The sequence below is a fragment of the Crocodylus porosus genome, unplaced genomic scaffold (assembly GCF_001723895.1).
Source record: "Crocodylus porosus isolate Cpor-Errol unplaced genomic scaffold, CroPor_comp1, whole genome shotgun sequence".
NCBI lineage: Eukaryota > Metazoa > Chordata > Crocodylia > Crocodylidae > Crocodylus > Crocodylus porosus.
Window position 1 is genome coordinate 37964682 of NW_017728931.1, and position 19055 is coordinate 37983736.

Consider the following 19055-nt stretch of genomic DNA (forward strand, 5'->3'; position numbering starts at 1 on the left):
CCCCAAAGTTTGGTGTCCATGTACCCCTTCAGCTGAGAGAGTACAACAGCTGCAATCTTCCAGCCACAGGACCCTCCATACAACTCCAGGGCTAGGTGGTCACAGCTGCACCCCGTGGCTGCCAGGACCCAGTATGTAAAGCTGCCTGTCACCGCTGGGGCTGAGAGTCCCTTCAAAGGTGTGACTCCCAGCCTTAGCTGTGCATGGTGCACCCCTGTGACTGGGAGCCTGGTCAGCTAACTGAGCTCCCAGCTCCAGGGTCAGAGCCTGCTACATGCACAAATTAAAGCAGGATAGCAACCAGATAGCTATAAAGTTATTACACATTTTTAACTTGATAAGTGGTTGGACCTTTCTATGACATGATTATTAATATGCATGTGTAGCCATTCTGAATTAATTGCGCAATTAACCTGGTAATTGCATGATACAGCTAACATGGAGTGGGAACTCTTAGGCACCATGCATACCACCACATCGACTGGCACATGTTCAGGGTCACTTTAAGGCAATCATATTGTCTTTTCAGGAATTGGCCTGAACCAAGTGGTGAGTGGACCATAGGTCATGGTGGCATTCCTAGTTGCAGCCTGGAGGCAGTGCAAACAAATCTTAAGTGTCATTATTCTGCATGTCATTATTCTGTGCTCTGATGAAGAGTGCCTTGCGTTCGAAAGCTTGCACAGCAGTGTACCTAATTATAGCCGGCAATTATGCTGATTCAAAATTAGGATGCTTACAATTCGTGTTGTATGTTCATGGAACCTCCAAACATTTCAGATTTTCATGGGAAATCATTTTAGATCATTGCAGCTTGTTTGGCTGGACTTTTTTTAACACTGTTTGGATGTCTATGCTTATCTAGTCAGAGAACTTTGCTTGCTGTGAACTTCGGATTTTGGATTAGGATTGGTTAGATGGTTGAAGACAAACAGATGAAGGCATCTGCTATTTCATATAGACTGGACCAGATTCATGCTCAGGAGGGTTAATAGAAGTAATTTCGCTTACCACAAATGGTGGCATTTTCTGCCCTTTCTGAGTCATTCAGGAGAAAAACTATATCTGTATCATTTTAGGGGACAATTTTACAGTTTCCCTAGCAACTACTGTCGGAATGAATAAAAAACAGCTCTGCCTTTGATGTGCATGAACCAGGGCAGCAATGAGTTATTTTATCTTGCCTTAAATCAGAGCTGTCCAACTTTTAAGCACCTGATGAGGCAGGCCCTCTGCTTACAAAAGCTTATGCTATACAGACCTGATTTATCATATTTACTCAGTTCCAAGATGAGAGGTTTTTCCCCTCATTCAACATGGGGGAAACTAACCCTTGTCTTAGAGTGGAGGCGGCAGGATTCCACTCAGCAAGGCATGGGGCAGTGACTGACCAAGCATGGAGGCACAGGGTATCACACAACCTGGCACGGAGGCAAGGAGTAGCGAGAAACCCGGGCTAGAGGCACAGGACCTGGAGTGGTAGGAGACCCCATGTGTAGTTGTGGGGCAGCAAGGGGAGCAGAGGCATGGGGCAGCCCAGGACCTGGCATGGCATGGGACCCAGCACAGAGGCTTGGGGTAGCATGGGATCCAGGGTGGTGTGGGATATGGCACAGAGCCACTCAGTAGTGCAGCATGCTGTGGGGGGGCAAGTGGCAGTGGGGGCAAGCAGGGAGAGACAGCCACAGGTGGCTCATCCAAGGGGTGCAGGGCATGTGGGGGGCAGCTCCCCATCACTGCATGTGCCCCTGGCAGGGAATGGGGGGACATGTCCTCCCAGATTTGTGCACAAGGCAGAGGCAGATGCTGGCTGCCTGTTGCAGCCTTGGGGCTCCCCGCCCTGCTGCCTTCCCTCTGGGAGCATTGTGCTGCCATAGCAATGTGCCCTCTGGCTACCCAACAGCAGCTGGGGCAGTGGTGGCATGCAGTTGTGCCCCCAGCTGCTCCCTGGCAGGCAGAAATGTGCATGGCTGGCACAGGGCTCCTGGGGGAAGGGCAGCAGGGTGGTGAGCCCCAAGCCCACAGTGGGCATCCTGCATCCATCCGTATCCCACTTGGCTTTGGTCCAGCCATGCTACTGGTAGGAGGGAGGAGGGAGAAGGCAGGCATGTGTCCCACCTTCCAATTTGGAAAAGGTGGTGACCCTAACTGCAGGGAGAAGGGGCCGATGTCAGAGGGCAGAGCTGCATGGCACGGCAGAAAACAGGATACAGGCACCACAAGGGGAGCAAGGTATTAGACTAGATGATCTCCTAAGGGTTCCTTCCAGCATTATTTTTTATGGTAGATTAGTCCTTCAAATGTTGTGTAAACCATAAAAAAATAAGGCTGGAAGCAACCCTTAGGAGATCATCTAGTGTAATACCTCATGCAAAGCAGGATCATCTGAGCTATCCCAGACAAATATCAAATGCATTTGTGCTTGAAGATAAATAGGGTTGTATGTGACTTGGCCTCCCAAATTTAGCAACCTGAAGTAGGGAAGAAGGAAAGGTTTGTGGTTAAAGCATAGCATGAGTAGAGAAATTTACATTCTGTTCTTGATTCTGCCAGGGACTTCCTGTTTGATATTAGGCCAATTACCTGATTTTCAAACCTGTTGGGCACCAGCGTTTCCAGCTGAAGTCACGGATAGGAGTTAATCTTCACTTGAAAACCAGGGCACTATAATTCCAGGTGCCCCTGTGTCCTTACCTGCAAAATGTGAATAATAGTAACCTACTTTACAGCTGCATAAAGAGCTTATGTTATTGTGTTGTCTTAAAACACTTTCTTAGATGGAAGTACCAAGTGCCGTAAGGCAACATATGTTTCACTGAATGCATGTGGTAGCTCTTGCAATTTATGCATATCTACAAGTTAAACATTTTCTGAAAACTTCTTTTATAATTAGGCAATTAAAATAAAGTTAAGTTGGTGCCATCCAGGTATATTTACTGCTTCTAACTTAATTGTTAACACTTAACAAGCCTGTGAAGTTATAACCAATTAGCTAACTAACTGAGTTGACAGGGGACTGAATAGCAATTGTCTAGGACTTCCTCAGGGGCAATTATCTTTCCTTTTTTATCTTCTATATATATTTAACTTGCTCACGGTGTATTAAATTGAGCTCATCTTGTGTAAAACGGATACATAGGCTGATTGTCTATGAGGCCTGTTGTGTTCTTAGCATGGAAATTGTTGGAAACTGAAGCTAGACAAATTCAGACGAGAAATAAGGTGAAAAATTTCAACTGCAAAGGTAAACAATAACTTAGAAAACTAATTTCATGGGACCTTGTTTAGATCATTGAAACATTTTTGGCTGGACACTTTTTACACTGTGTGGATTCCTGGAAAAATCTAGACAACTTTGTTTTGAACTTGGAATTTTGGACTAGGATCAGTTAGGTGGTTGAAGACAAGGAGATGAAGCCACCTGCTATTTTGCCTGTGTGCTGGGCCAGACTTGTGCTCAGGAAGATTACTGAAAGCATGTTCTGCTCTTTCTGAGTTGTTTAGGAGAAAAACTATACCTGTATCATTTTTAGAGGATAATTCTGCAGTTTCCCTAGCAACTACTGGAACTGTCTAAATAGAACTAAACTCTGCCTTTGTGCATTGAGCTATTTTATGTTGCTTCCTCCAGTGAGGTGTGTGGAGCAAGCAGTGGCAGTAGAGTCAGCGTATGGGAATTAATGCCACTGCTACTTGCCTTGCCACTGCAGGTGGATCATGTAGCTCGTGAGAAGCCCTGCAGTCCAGATCTGGCTCCCCATCCCAAAACAGTTGGACAAGCCTGAACTAGTTTGTAAGGACCATGAAAATGACCATACTTTTCAGTGCAATAATGTTGAATGCTCCCTGTAATATGTGGGAGTGCCTCATAGACGGACTCTGTTCTTCTCTACTTCTTCTTCTCATCCTTCTTGTATCCTCTCTTCTCATTCCTCCCCAGTTCCAAAAGATGACCAGGAGGTCAAGGCAAGTCAAAACCATTTTTATCTTTCTGCCTTTTCTATGATTTTCTAACAGTTTCAGCCCCTATAAAGTATTTTCTTCTCCATACTTTCCAGCTGAACTTAAAAAATTAAAATCTTCTCTGCCACACGACCTACAGTTAGAGATGTAAAATTTCTGGAAATTTTGAAGCCATGGGGGAAAAAAAACATTTGTTCCTCCCCTCCCCACCCCCCCACCACCCAGGGTTTTCCAGAAAAAACGGAAATTTTGCGGAAAATTGAAGTATTTGCAATACTTATTTTCTTAACACCCTTTACAGGTCTAAATTCACTTTGCGACTTTAAGAACATAAATTATATTCTGTATAACTTGGTTTGCTCATAAAATTATCATGTTTGGTATATTTATTAAATGTAAAGATATAGTTTATTTAGATAATGACACATTTACTAATTGAATTTACTTTTACATGTTTTTAATTTTTGTTACAAATGGAGCTACAAGCTGCTGAACTCTAAGGAACCTAGTTTTTGCCAGGTTATGAGAAGCAGGCAAAAATTAAAGTTTAAAATAGAAGAAACCATCAACATTATAGTAAAGCAAAGGAAGGTATTATGTATTCTGGACTTAAGTCTCCTCCACAGTGTCAAGCAGATACAGAAAGCACTCATTTTTAGAAAAAGAGCTGAGGAAAAAAAGCCCCAAGACTCATTGAATACAAATTTTGCTACATGAAACTTTGTCTAATTAGTCTCATTTTCTAAGCTATCACTGTCAGCAATTTCTGTTTCTTCTGATCCTTCATTTTTATCATCTGCATGGACTTCTGAAAACTGAAGCTTTTCCCAGATTGAAACAAGCTTCTCTACTCTTTCACATATTAGTTTATTTCTTGATTTGATGCGAGTATTTCCAAACATAGACCAATTTCTTTCACATGCTGCAGAAGATGGAAGAATCTGATGCTGGCAAGAAGCAAGAGGAGTCAGAGGCTGTGTCGTACAAGGGCCTTGCCATCATGTTGCAAAAGGGTATGCTTGGCAGAGTTTTAGACTGCATTCCTGGACCAGATAAGATGTTCTGTATTCTTCAACATTTGAAAGTACCTTTCCAGCATCATGTCCTAAGTGTGTTTGTTGCTTGTTTTGTAATCCAGTCAAATGCAGTAGCAGTGCTATCATCACTAACATTTCTGCCTTTGAATCTTGGATCCAAGAGATTTGCAGCAGCATGAATTGATTGGCAACAAAATTCTTCCCATCTGTTAATAAAGGCTTTCACTTTTGTTTCTTTTGTACTTGTAAGTAGAGATATACTTAGATTTTCAAAAACAGTTGATTTTTATCTGGGCCATTTGGTAAGGAATGTCTGACAAAAGTGCACTGTCTGATTCAGATGCAGTGATTGCTGAAGAAATTGGCTTTAGAATCTTCAGGGAGTTCTGCAGCTGAACCCTGAAGACATCCTCACCAAGTACAGTGTTCCTTATACTTCTTGATACTTTAAGATCCTCGATTTACTAGCGTTTCTTGAATAGCTTCTTGTTTTTCAGTACATTTTCAAGTCAGATCACCACTCCACCCCATCTAGTTTTACTACAGCGTTTAAGTATCACTATTTGATTCTTTGCATTCATTTCTTCCTGCTTGTTCTTAAAGACTGCAGCTACAATATGAGTAGCTTTGATACATTTTATTACTTATTTTGCTCTTCTATAGATCTTTTGCAGAGTGTCCGACTTCATGATGTCATTTAGAAACAAGTTTAGCCCATGGGATGCACATCCTATTCCAGTAATATGGGGATATTTATCCATTACGGTCTCCCATGCTGCTTTCATGTTACTTGCAAGGTCAGTCAGCAAAGCAAACACTTTACCACTCCCAATCTTCTGTAGAACTTCACATATTTTTCTATTGGTATACTCTGCAGTCTGCCTGTTTTCTCCTGTTCCAATGCTTTTGTAAAAAATGGGTTGAGGTGTTGCTATCACAGAGCTTATGATTCCTTCTCCCCACACATTAGTCCATCCATCCGTAAGTACTGCAAGACACAGTGCTTCATTGATTTTTCCTTGCACAGATTGCATTACACATTCATATTCTGACCCTGAAAGAGGCTTGCTCAAAGAATGTCTGCTGGTATGATGGTCTTAGTAATTTAAAAGCTTCCTGCCAGGATGCATTTTCAGTTATTGACAGTGAGAATAGAAGAATATATTGCTCTTGCAAGAGCTTGGTCAATTTTTTCCTGATCTTTAGGTGTCATCTTGTCTACAAATGAAGCTATTGAGAGTCTTTTGTATAAAGTTGGTTATATTATTTGGTTACTTGAGGATGTTGATTGGGCAACCCTTTATGATGCTGATGTTATAGAAGAAGCAGCAGCAGCAGCAGCAGCAGGACTTCTGGATCAGGAACATTAGAAAGAGCTACTTGCAGTTTCATCATGATCTACCTCTTCCTCGCTTATACCCATCCAGGATTTTTTAATGTATGTAGGGCACTTCTTACATGCAAGGATATGTTTGGTCTTCATAGTAGCATGTGGAAATGCGTATTTCATTTGACAGCATTTGCAAATCACTTTTTTCCCTCAGAATAACTTGCAGTGTGGAAATGCTTCCATATGCTAGAAGTTGGTTGCACCATTTTCCTGAGGGATATAAACACTAAGCCACAGCATGTACAAATTTAGTTATGGATGGAGGAGAGGCCTCCCCAGAGTTCACAGTGAACAATTTCCCTGCCCTGCAGGCCTCACCTCACTGCTAAAGTTGGGTGATTTGTCCCAAAACGTCAGATTAGTAGGAATTCAATTATGAATTACATAGGTTATGAAAATATACTAATGCAGCTAAAACATAGTTTAATGTACTGAATTCAGAGAAATTTAAACTCTTACCTTTCAATAAAGAAGTATACTTTCTTTCAGTGTCTTTGTGCTGCTTCTGTACTTCTGTAGATCTCCAAGTCACAGGGCCAGGAGGCAGCAGGTTCCTTCTAACTCCAGAAGTTTTAGACTTGCTCTGTCTCCTCTCCTGAGGCTTTTGAGCAAGCAGGGCAGTAAGCTCCTTGTTTCTAATCTCTACAGGAACAAATGGATGCTGCTGTCAGTGTCCACTCCCAGTCTTTTGAGGCCTAGTCAGGATGACAGGAGCAGATCCACCAACCTCTAGATCATAAATCAACAATAGAGGAAGTCCACAAGCAAAGGTGGCACTGAATCTTTCCTCCTTCCTTTGTGAAAATGGCAGTGCTCCCTGGGGGTAGAAATGCATCTTGCTCTTGAATTTGAGAGTTGTACTGTACTGCTTGTCCTTGGTATATAGGAATCGTAATGATCGGATACTGTAGGTAGTCTTACATCAAAGTCTTCCTATTACCTAGTTATTAGAACACATTTTTAGGGAGTAAAGGGTAGCAATATATGAACATCTTGTTTTAAACATTTTATTCATTATTCTAAAAGAAAATATTTCTTAAGAGGTTTTTTAATTTTTCCAAAATTTTTTGGAAAAAAGAAAAAGACCTTGGAAAAAAACGGGAAAAAAACAAGGTTTTTCCTGAATTTTTCTTTTTTTTTTTCTGGGCCTTCACATCTCTACCTACAGTATACAGTTATGTCCTTTGGGTCTCAAGTCCAACTTTCTTTAACTGCTGCCTTTTCTCTTCTTTTCCAGTGTATCACTTATTTTTTCTCTCATTTTCACTTTTCTTCCCTCTTTCCTTCTTCAGATAGGTGTGTTTCCATCACACTGCACATTGAAAATACCCAAAGAGAGGTGGAGTTACGAACCATAAGGAGGGAAATATTTGAGGGAGGGCTTCTGAGAAGAGGGAGATTACATAAGATGAACCTTACAGTTTGTACTAGATCAGAGAATTCAGCATCTAAATCCACTGATCCTGGGCAATATACTGAGGGCAAAGGTGGGTGATACCAAGGCCTTCCACCTCAATCACAGCTCCAAATCACATTGCTTTATCACTAAGGATTTACACTCGTTGCCACTAGTACTGAGACCCCTTCTTAATAGGGAGTTTCACGGCATAGAAGGGCTCGATTTAAGTATTAACAATGGTACTGTTTTTTATCTTGCCTCATGATGCTTTCGTGAAGAATCTATGCTCATGCGCTGTTCCACTGAATCAGTAGGGTTCTACTGGGCTTGCACTGGTAGATCGCGCTACAGGAGAAAGGTCTATGTCTTTAAATAACTTAAACTGTTTTCACATGAGATTGGGGAGAAGTATTATGTGCTTTATAATCATCTTCCCTTTCTGTCAGCCTTCTTCCACTCTGCAAAGGTCCCTGAGCCCATGAGGCACCCTTTGTAGGTCTGGGTTGAGGGGACAAATGCTGTTCTGGAACTACCACTCCATATACAGGCAGTCCTTGATTTACAATGTTTCGAGTTACAACATTTTGGACTTGCAACATTTATAAATTGACACCCTGTTTCAACTTTCTGATGTCAGTTTCGACTTTACAACACTTGATGCCATGCCAGCGAACAAGGTGCCACTTATCTCCCTGGAGAACATCTGTCCAAACTTCCTTGGACACTTTCTTTAAGACAGCAGACAAGACTCCAGAAAAACCTGCAGCCAAGACTCCTGAGAAGACTCCAGACAAGAATGCTTCAAAAAGTCCAACCGAGAGCCCTTCAAAAAGTCCAACAAAGTCACCTCAAAGAAGTCCTTCCAAATCAATATAATTGCTATTTACAATATAAATAAATTAATATATCTATATTACTCATCTATAATTGATTGACTACAAAATGCTGGGGTATTTTTGGTGAAAACAGGGTATCAGGCCTTGGTTCAGGAACCAATCTCCCATTTATAACATTGTTTCTTATGAGAAAATTGGTTCTGAGTTACAGCGTTTCGACTTAAGACGTGGTATTCAGGAACCAATTGTCATAAGTCCGAGGACTGCTTGTACAGGAATTGTGTTTATGTTGATGGTCCTGTCCGTTCACTGTCACTTTGGAAAAATCCAAAACATTATTTCACTTCTTGCTTGGCATGTGGGAAAAATCCCCTTAGAAACTAATTTCATTCATTGACTCTAATAGGCATCAAGCTGAGTGGAGCAGCTGCTCTTGTAGTTTTGCTCCCCGATGTGACAAATCTCTACAAATTCTGATTTGTAATGTTTTCTTCTGTCAGCTGACAGGAGAGAAAACATGCCTATTGCCTTTTTATTTTCTTTTGGGTGGGTTCTTTGGTACTTTATGGGGTGGAGAGGGAATGTTCCCTATTGGTTACAGAAGTAATTTTCATTTTGATTGTGTTTGGTTCAAAATAGGGGGGTTGGGAGGTTTTTTGTGTTTTTTTTTGTTTGTTTGTTTGTTTGTTTTTAAGGAAAGGATATAAGTAGACCATGAAATTCCTAATAACCTACTACCCCAAATGTAGTGAAATAAAGGCATTTTAGGGTTTGGGCCTTTTGGGTTTTGTGGGGCAGTGTTATTTTCTAGAATCACGAACTTACTAATATTTCCTGGGGCCTAATAGGAACTTGGGATCTAAAAGAGAAAAAAATGATTTATTATTAAATTCCAACCCACGTTAAATTAGAGATAAAAGGCCTGTTTTATTATTAGTTTCTGCAAAATAATTCCTTTTTATTTTAATCTCTACAGATTAAAGTAAATATGGTACAGAATTTTTCAATGACATGCATGCATGCCCCAACTCAAGCACTCACATATTCAACTTAAATTGTCTAATTCCTGTGATCAGTTTCAAGCCTTTCCAGTTATTGTTAGTGCATTAAAATGTCATGAAATCAAATAGGGTTTTGTACTGCATCAATATAACATTATGGCATTAAAACCTAAGTACAGAACTTTTCTATTGTCCTTACTCATGAATTATTTAATGCAATAAATTCACACACAGTATAAAGGCTACTGCATGCATTTCCCACCAGATAGGACTTAAACAGTGAGTGAGTGTGTACTGGATTTGGAACATACATCTGATTAACTGAGCTGAAATGCAGTCACTGTAAAAAAGAATAGGCTTTTATTGTGGTAAAGACTGAGGTCATGACTTCTGTGTGACCTGAAATTGATCTACTGATGTTTACATGAAAAATGTGATGGGGAAACACATTAGCCATAAACCCTTGTCCCCATATAACGCTAAATGAAGGTCATTTCATCAATACTTTGTTTGGGAAATAAAGGGGCAGAAAAGGAGACCAACAGTATAAAATATCTCTATAAATGTTTCCAAACAGGAAGGACTCACAATTAACTGTTTAAGAAGTCTTGAGAGAGGAAAAAAGTCTCAAGGAAATTCATAAAATTTTCACCTGAGAGCCCATTTCAGGAAAACAAAGTCTCTAGACTGGACCTCAAGAGCATACTTACCAAAAGAGCCCAAGGATGATCAGTAGGAAAGAGGAGGCTTCCTTACGTATGCCCAGGCTAGTTCGTTTCCAGATGGAAGAGTATCTCTTTTTGGGGTAATATACGCCTTCGCTGTCCCATGTTAACAATTTCAGAAGGAAACATTTTACCTTTTCATTTTGAAACAACTTTTCAATTAAAAATTAATTTTGTTTTTAAGTCTCCCCATCCAGAGAATTTTAACATTTCCAGGTTTGGTTGCAATTGAAAACAAAAGCCACATTCTTAAAATACTGACGTTCTTTGTAAAATGCAATGTCTGTCAGCCAAGTCACTCTTAGAGTGAATTTTTCACATTCTTACTTAGTTGCTTTGCAGAGGTGTCCTGAAACTCTTAACAGGTCCCTAGGGAAATGTCCAGATGAGTGAGCATGTACAGGGATGTGTGTTTGCCATGGCATAAATAGCAATGGCACATATTTGTACTGCTGATTTGTGCCCCAGGGCACATCCCTGCATGCATGCTTCAGCATGCGCCAAATTATACTGGGTGGGGCAGAGGAGGCTGGGACCAGTACCTGTGCTAGCCCCAACAACTTTACCTGGGGTCCTGGGGGCCTTCTGGGGCAGCAGCAGTGCCAATCTGGCCGCATAGAGCCTGGGCAGCAGCCAGAGCATGGTTGGCTGTTTCTGGCAGCGCACGCTGCTGCTGCTGCTGCATGCACCACGCCGCTTTTTTTTATGCAGCTTTTTCTTACACCAGGATCTCCCAGTGTCAGATTTTGCAGCAAGCAGATGTATGTGCACTGCATGTCATTTGTGGTGCCTCAAATAGGTTTGAGGTACCGCAGACCTCACACATGCGCTCTCCTGGATATACGCCTTAAGAGTACAAACATGTAATAAAAGACAAAACTTATATGAAGTTGTAAACTCCTGTACTTACAATGTTTGGCACTATACAGATATATTGATGCTGACTGGATGCAGCATGGTGGTATGTAGGCAACCATCAATTCTCTGGATAATGGTGTAAGCGTAAGAGGTGCCTAGTGAATCTGCTTGTACAGAGTCTTGCAACCATCATACCAAGACCTTCAATGCATACACCTAAGCAAGGGTATGGAGGAGTGAAGGCTGCCCAAGACCTACTATCCCTCTCCCCCTTATACTATTGAGACAGAATCCAAAGGCCAGACCGAGTCCAGCTGTTCAGTGCCTCTATGGTTGTAGCTTCTGCCAGACAGCAAGAGATAAGAACTGCTGCTGACTGCCTAATATCTCAGCAAGGGCATGTTTCTGTCAAGATGATGTCCTTTTGCCATTCTCCAACCAAGTTAGTACCCACAAGGCAGTGGTGGCTAGGGTTTTGAGGTGCCCTATACTTGCCTTACTCTGGAGGTTGCAACATTGTGGCATTTTATAGGAGCTAGTCCACCACAAATAGCCCCACCACATTGCCAATACGTCCTGTAGTCAAATGCAGTTTATGGTTATACCCAGGATGGTGGTGCAAAGTAAAAAAAAAAAAAAAAAGATACCCTTTAAAAACTTTTAATGACAACCAAAACTGGACTTTGTGAACTAATTAATTTGACTCATGTTGTGTCATGTGCATGGTTTAACACAATATGAATATTTTGGTTGCATGGCAGTGTCCTAGGAAGTAAATGATATTTTCTTCATGTGGCGTACAACAGCTTTTTAAAGGTATCATACAATAATAAAACATCATTTAAGATCATCTTATACATTTCACTAAACATCACTTGAGGTAACTCCTCTTATTAATACTATTAGTTTTTATTCCAAAGTCCTATGTATGATGCCTCAAAATGAAATTAAAATATTTCTTATATCTCTCATATTTCCCAAAATATTTCCTAAATTTCAAGCTGTGGAGGTAGAAATATTTGAATTCTGTAGTGAATGTTCCTGCTTAGCATAGAAGGTGAGCAAAAGGCAGAAGTAGCGTGGACTAATTTGTCAGCTAGTTTAAATCATCAATCTGTTAGCTTCATCGGAGCTACACCGCTTCAGGCTAGCTGAGGATTTGGCTCAGTACCTTAAAAGTTCATTCTAATGCACACTTTGGTCCACTTACTGAATGAGTCTACTTATACAGAGATTCTGCATTAACTACGAATTATAGGTAGTATTTTGGTAAAGTACAGGCAAAAAGCCCAAGGCTGAATCAATTCAGTCTTTGCAGGTTAGTCTAAACTGTGTAGATTGAACCAATAAGCAAGTGAACCGACATTCACTTTTGATTCTGGTAATACAGCTACATGCCTGCAGTGGCACAGCCAGAAGTTGGGTTGGAGTGGACCACTTGGGCCAAGCCTAGCCCACCCACCTGTAAGGAAGGGTTTGTGGGGGAGGTGCAAAGCATCCTGGGATACTGCGGGACTAAGAATTAACTTGAATCTGGAGGCAATCTGGGTCAGAAGTTCAATAAACTGATTTAACCTAAATCAGTTAAGTCTGATACTACATCCATCTGGGTTTAACTTAAACTGGTTTTGGCCATTTTGAATGCAGTTTATTGCAGAACTTATGTTCTGTTACAGATCTGAGCCAGTTTCTGATCATTTATCTAGTTTATGTGTAATTTATGTCCCTAGTGTTACATTCATGATACAGAGCCAATCAGGATTTGAATGCCAGTGGGCTAGGAAGACAGGATCTTCATTCTGAAGAGCTGACAATTAATGTCCAGGACTTTGTGTTTGTGCTGTGTTTTATACACAGGAGTCCCTTTGAAAATGTATCTTACTGTGTGCAGAGAGAGGTATTTAGCCATGTTGGCCTGAAGTCAGACAGAAGGCAGAGGTACAGATGCACCTTTATAGACTAACTGAATCAGCAGTAAATAAGCTCTTGTAAGCAAGAGCTTACTTCATCAGAGACTATGAAAAGACATACACAGAATAGGCTAGCTAATAGAGAGAGTGATATGAATACAAAAGACAGAGAAGCATGGGAGGCTGGGAAGAGAGAGGGCAGTACCGAGAGAGATGAACAAGTAATAAACTTATAGGAACAAAGGGGTCACAAAGGTGTCTGCAGGTGTGGGACCTAAAGGATGTGATAGGAGTCAGTTTTAACTGATATTTTCCTTTTTTCATTGTTTGAGATTTATTCTGTGTATTTTTGCTAGTAGTGCTGTAAACAATTGAATTAACACTTTTCACAACTAATGAACATATGTTATAATTTAATGAAATGCTGACAGAGTTTATTGCTATTGTTCATTTAAAAGAGCTTTTTCCTTCCTCTGGCACTGATTTATTTAAACAGTTGCACCAAATTTTACTGTTGACAAAGATAAAAATATAACTGCATAGAAAGCATTACTCAGGCATTTTTAGTTTTTCCTGTGAGTTAACTCAGTTCTTACAGATATAATAACTCATAAGAGAACTTTCTTTAGAGATGCTGAAAATATTTAAACTATACTCTTGCAAAAATGTCTGAACCAGTTGCCATAACTTTAAACTTTAGCACATAATTAACAGTGAAGCTTAATTATGAATTATTTTGCTTATCATAATCGTTTGGGTTATAGTGTCCCCTAGTGGTTCACATAGACAATTCCCCTCATGATGGACTTGTTTTGTATTGTGCAAAAGTATTCAGTGCATTTCCAACACATCACAGAGAAGCTTGATGTGGCAATCAAATGTGAAATTTGCATCATGTTACCACATTATTATATAGTAAGAGAATACTGTATCCTCCATAATGATATTTTGTCCGCTAAAAAAAAGCTAGCCAAAAATAATAGCAGACAAAATTATTAACAGAGACATTCTATTTCCTTTGTTTTTAATCAGCATTTGGTAGAAATAGTCATGTTGCCCTGTGACAGAGATCAGATACTAAGTCAACAAGGTATTTTGAATAAAAAAATGAGACAATATTTTATTACTGCAAAACACACAGAAATCTTGCAATGGCAAAAATACAATAACATTATAAACTATATGCAGGACCTCATGTGCCTACTAATTTAAAAAAAAATACTTCAGAATACCCTTGAGTAACATTGAGGCTTTTCTGCTGTACCAGTAAAGCACAGCCTTTCACATACAGTCTTGAAAATGACACAATGCTTTGCAGCTGGATCTTTGCCAACATAATACAGCCACTTCAAATGCCAAGAGAGATCTAAGAGTATAGAGTACTATGTTATGGCATTTTCAGTGACAAGATTTGTGTTTTACGTAAGGAAAGTACAGTGTAATTCTTTCAAAATAACGTTTGGTCTCTGTGACAGCTTAATAGGGCTCCCGGTAACACTGTAGACAGAACTAGTAACAGAAATAATTTTTGGCTCTCCCCCCACCCCCCTTTTTTTTTTGTGACTGGTTTGGATTTTTGGCTGGTTTGAATGACACGATATGAAATGTTCTATAGTAATACTTTCTGTATACTTAAAAGGAGAAAGAGAGGAGACGTACTATACATGGTTTGTACTTTCAAGAGTATGTTGGAGAAGCAGTTAATATGATGGAGAGGCTGGGAAATGTATATTCTGCTTCTTTTTTCTTAAAGTTGATGATTTGCAGGTTGGTCAGTCAGGCTTCCTTGGTGCTACATGCTATACTATGGAAAACTAGTTTTATACCTTACTCTTAACAAATTCAGTGAATTTCAAAATTTTATCCAGAATGATGCAGCTTGTAGTCAGTGAAGCAGTGCATCAGGACTCAACATAAAGCCTTTTTATTCAGGTACTTTCATCTCAAGCCATTTTTTTCTTCTTCCTTTTTCTAGGCAGTCTTCCTTTTGAATGTTGCTAATGACAGGGCGATGGGGGGTCAGTTTTGTTGAACTATTGTTAAAAAGTCTCTACTGTATCTCAACGGGTATATCTACATGTGTGCTTTACTGCAGAATTTACTAATTCATTCCAAAGTAAAGTGTCACTGTACACGTGCACCATTATTAGGTCAGAGCAAACTAATTAATTCTGCCATAGAATAGGACTACCCGACACTACCTGACCAGTTAATTAGTTAATTACTCCACTGCAACACTCAGGTAGATGGTGACTGGGGCTGGTTGGAGCATGAGGGGGCTACAGTGCAGATACTACCTGCCAGCCACCCCTACACTGTAGCACCCTCTTGCTCTAGGCAGCCCCTCCCCAGCACATTGAGTCAGACTGGAGCAGCTTTGGGCTGGCAGGCTGATTCCCCAGGCCCTACACTAGCCAGGACTGCACCACTCTGTTTCAATGTGCTGTGGTCCCAAGCACACATATAAATGCTGTGCCGAGGAGCAATAAACTCCAGCACAAACTGTGCCAGAGTTTATTCAGGCACACTAATTTCACATGTAGATGTGCCCAGTGTGTGATGGGATTTGTAAAATTGAGAATGTAATAATAGGTTTGTTAGTATTTGTTTGTTCTTATCAGACCTCACTTTTGTTTGATCCAACAATTGTAAGCAGTTAGATTTTAGTCTCTGACATAGTGCTTGGTTGGTTGTGTGCCTTTCATTAGTTTTGCATGTAGCTTCATTGTGGCTCGTGAAAGATTGGCATAATGGATCTGATCTTGCTTAATAATAATATGCAGTGGCGTTTTCAAATTTTACTCAGAGTCTTACGGATTTTGCTCAAACTCTCTATCCCCAAAGGGACAAAGGGAGCTTGTTTTGTTGGACGGGGCCCTGGCAGTAAGAATGAGCATGCCTGTCTCTTTTCAAGGGAAACACTTTACTGGGAAGTTAATGTAGCATTCAGATCACGGAATGGGAATGCAAAAACACCTGGGAGGATGGGCAAAGGCCAGACTCCAGGATCTCTGAACATTTGGTTGTTTTCTTCCTCAGATCCTTCATTTCCTAGCTTCCCCAGGTTTGCAACCACAGATATATACAACCTTTAATGATCTGCATCTAGCTACACTTCCATTGGATATATTCTGATTTCTTTGTTTCACTGAAATTTTGGAACTGGACCGAACCAGTTCTCTTGTAGAATTTGAAGGTGTTTGTTGTGATTTATGTTTTCTGAAAGGTACACTTCTGGAAGAGAGGCTTCCTTATCTCCTTCTTTCTCCAACATGGAATGTTGTTTGTCATCATTCTTTTTCTTGTTATCTTATTTATGGTCTTTACTGGCATGGCTGCTTTGATTTTACAACTTATTTGAGGAACCAAATACAAATGCATCTATTATAAATTAAGCTAAATTCAATACATTTGGTTACTTCGGTTATTATTTACTGACATGTTTAAGTTATGATATAGTATATTTGGATTGTCTAATCTGAGGTCTTCCTTTATAATGCATTCTTTCAGGCCTTGTGCTCTGTTTAAGCTGATTTGGTTCAGCTAGACACAATAATTGCTTTCTGTCCTTTACTAGGTGCCAGAAACAGGCTTTTAGGGCCTCAGACATAACCACACTGGTTTCATAACCCAGAATTTATATTATTTTAGTTTTGATCTTCATGTAATAGAGGATATATACAAGTTGGAGACACTTCTGGGAAAACCTCTAATGCAGGGGCAGGCAATTATTTTGGGCAGAGGGCCGCTTACTGAGTTCTGGCAAGCCATCAAGGGCTGCGTAACATGCAGCCCAGGGCAGATAAATATTAATTTTCTAAATTTTGTAGGGGCCCCGTGAACTGGATAGAATGGATTGGTGAGCCACATCTGGCCCCCCAGCTACATTTTGCCCACCCCTGCTCTAATGTGTTACTTACAGCTCAATCAGCAGTGACTGCTACAAGAATAACTGAATGGGCTCTTTCCTTTGGTCAGGATCAGTGAGGGTAGCTTGATCCCAATGGCTGGAGCTGTGGACTTTTGTTAGTATTCCGAATACCAAGCCACAGGTTGGAAACAGGATACCAGCAAGAGGTCAAGAACCTGGGGTTAATATTTAGGAACATTTAAGTCAAGGGGTTTGGAGCAAGGGGTAGATTCAGCCTGAGGTCAGGTATCAAAGGTCAGTAATCAGTGGTTAAATATTAGGGACTGGCTTTCAAGATCATAGGGAAGTTAGGCTGGAAGGGACCTCATGAGGTCATCTAGTCTAGCCTCCTGATCAAGACAGGATCATCTCTCACTAAATCCTCTCAGTCAAGTCTCTGTTTAACTTGTTGGATAGTCCTAGCCAACCCATGACCTAGCTGTTATAGCCCTGTCCTGGGAAGTGGGAGATACAGATTCAAGCATAGGTCTCCCACTCCCTGCGCAAGTGGCCTAACAACTGAGCTACAAGGTAGGAACTCCCCTCTATTTTAGTTCCAGCAGGCATGTACAAATAGAATCAGAATTGTGCTGATGCACTGGGAATTCCAGTGACATGGTCATGTAAGTGCTGCTTAAGCAAGTCAGGGTGAAATAGGATTTGGTCTTCAGTCTCAGTTCAGAAGCTTATGGTTTCTTTACTTTTCTTAAGAGTGTGCTGTTATATGAGACCCCTCTCTTAAAGTATGGTCATACGAAGGAAGGGTCATACAAAAGAAGCCCTAGGAGTTACTGTTCAGTTTCCTTTGTAGGTAGCAAGACTCTCAATACTCCATGTACAGAATAGCAGATCAGTTATACCCATAAAAGCAATACAAGACAGTACATAGCCCACCAGGGAGAGACATGGAGATCTTCAGTTTCCTTGCAGTCCTCTTTGGGTCTTCAGTCTGGTGATCAGCACGTGTCTTTTGTCTCTGCTTTGTAAGGGCTTGTTATTTAAGCTTTGTTGTATCAACCTGATACTTGCATCTTCTACTTGTCACTGCTTTAGCAGGATACTGAGCTTATAAGGAGCATTGTTCTTATATTCTAACGTATTTTATGGCTATTTATTATTTTAATTTTTCATGAATTTCAGTTCCTTAGCCCAGGTGCCAAACTAAGTATTTTCTTTATGATAAGGCAAATCAGAGTTGAGAACATTTACCATTGCATTTGCTGGGCAACTATTTACAGAGACAGTCCATGACTAACAGCTCTCAAAAATACAGTTTCTTTAGTAACTGTTTCTTAAGGAGATATTTAACATTTCAAAAAGGCACAAAGTCTATGACTGTACTCTCTACAAAGAAATCATAGTGCTATGGTTTTCTGTATGTGGTCCCCCTGGCCTCACAGCAGAGACGTAGTCTGCCCTATCATTATAAGCACAGACGTTTTTCTCAGTATATAATACTCTGTCATGTCCCCACATAAAGCTACTACTGCTGTGTTCAACGTTCCTTCCAGAAGGAACATAATTGATAATGCTTGTTGCTGTTAATCAAAAAGAAGGAGAACTTAAGTAGTTCTCTGATTCCTATAGACCACATCCATCAATTTTCTCTCACATGTGCAGTCTGATATCAGTTTAACCTAACGGCCTCTTATCATAGATGGCCCAGGGAGACTCAAGGTCACTCCAGAAACTGAGTCCCTTACAAAGAATAACTTTGGGGCAACTAACCTCTGTGGCTGCTTGCAAACATTAAAAAAAATAATAAAAAATGGCGCTTTAATTTAAACTCCATCCACCCCTTGCTGAGCCCCGTGCGTGCCCAGAAGAAGCTTCGTGTTAGATGTTGGGTGAGCCAGGTCCAACTATATAGATTGGGCACTCTAGTGGGGCTTTTTTGGTGCTTTTGCCTAATAGCTGATTGACTTGTCTATTAGATAAAAGTGGCAAAAAGCCCCACTGAAGCACCTGATCTATACAGATGCTGTGGAGCTGGGTCGAAGTAACATGCTGCTTCTTCCGGTAAAGC

General features: G+C 40.5%; 1 protein-coding gene and 1 long non-coding RNA gene across 10 annotated transcripts in view; one reads left to right on the forward strand and one right to left on the reverse strand.

The window, feature by feature from the left end:
* BICD1 (BICD cargo adaptor 1) overlaps window positions 1-19055 on the forward strand; it is a 264809-nt gene that overhangs the window by 163191 nt on the left and 82563 nt on the right. The gene's annotated exons all lie outside the window — the stretch shown is intronic.
* LOC109316498 lies at window positions 6539-6889 on the reverse strand. Its single transcript, XR_002102860.1, has 2 exons — window positions 6850-6889; window positions 6539-6600 (listed from the first exon to the last, which is right to left on the reverse strand). It is a non-coding gene; the product is annotated as an uncharacterized LOC109316498 (long non-coding RNA).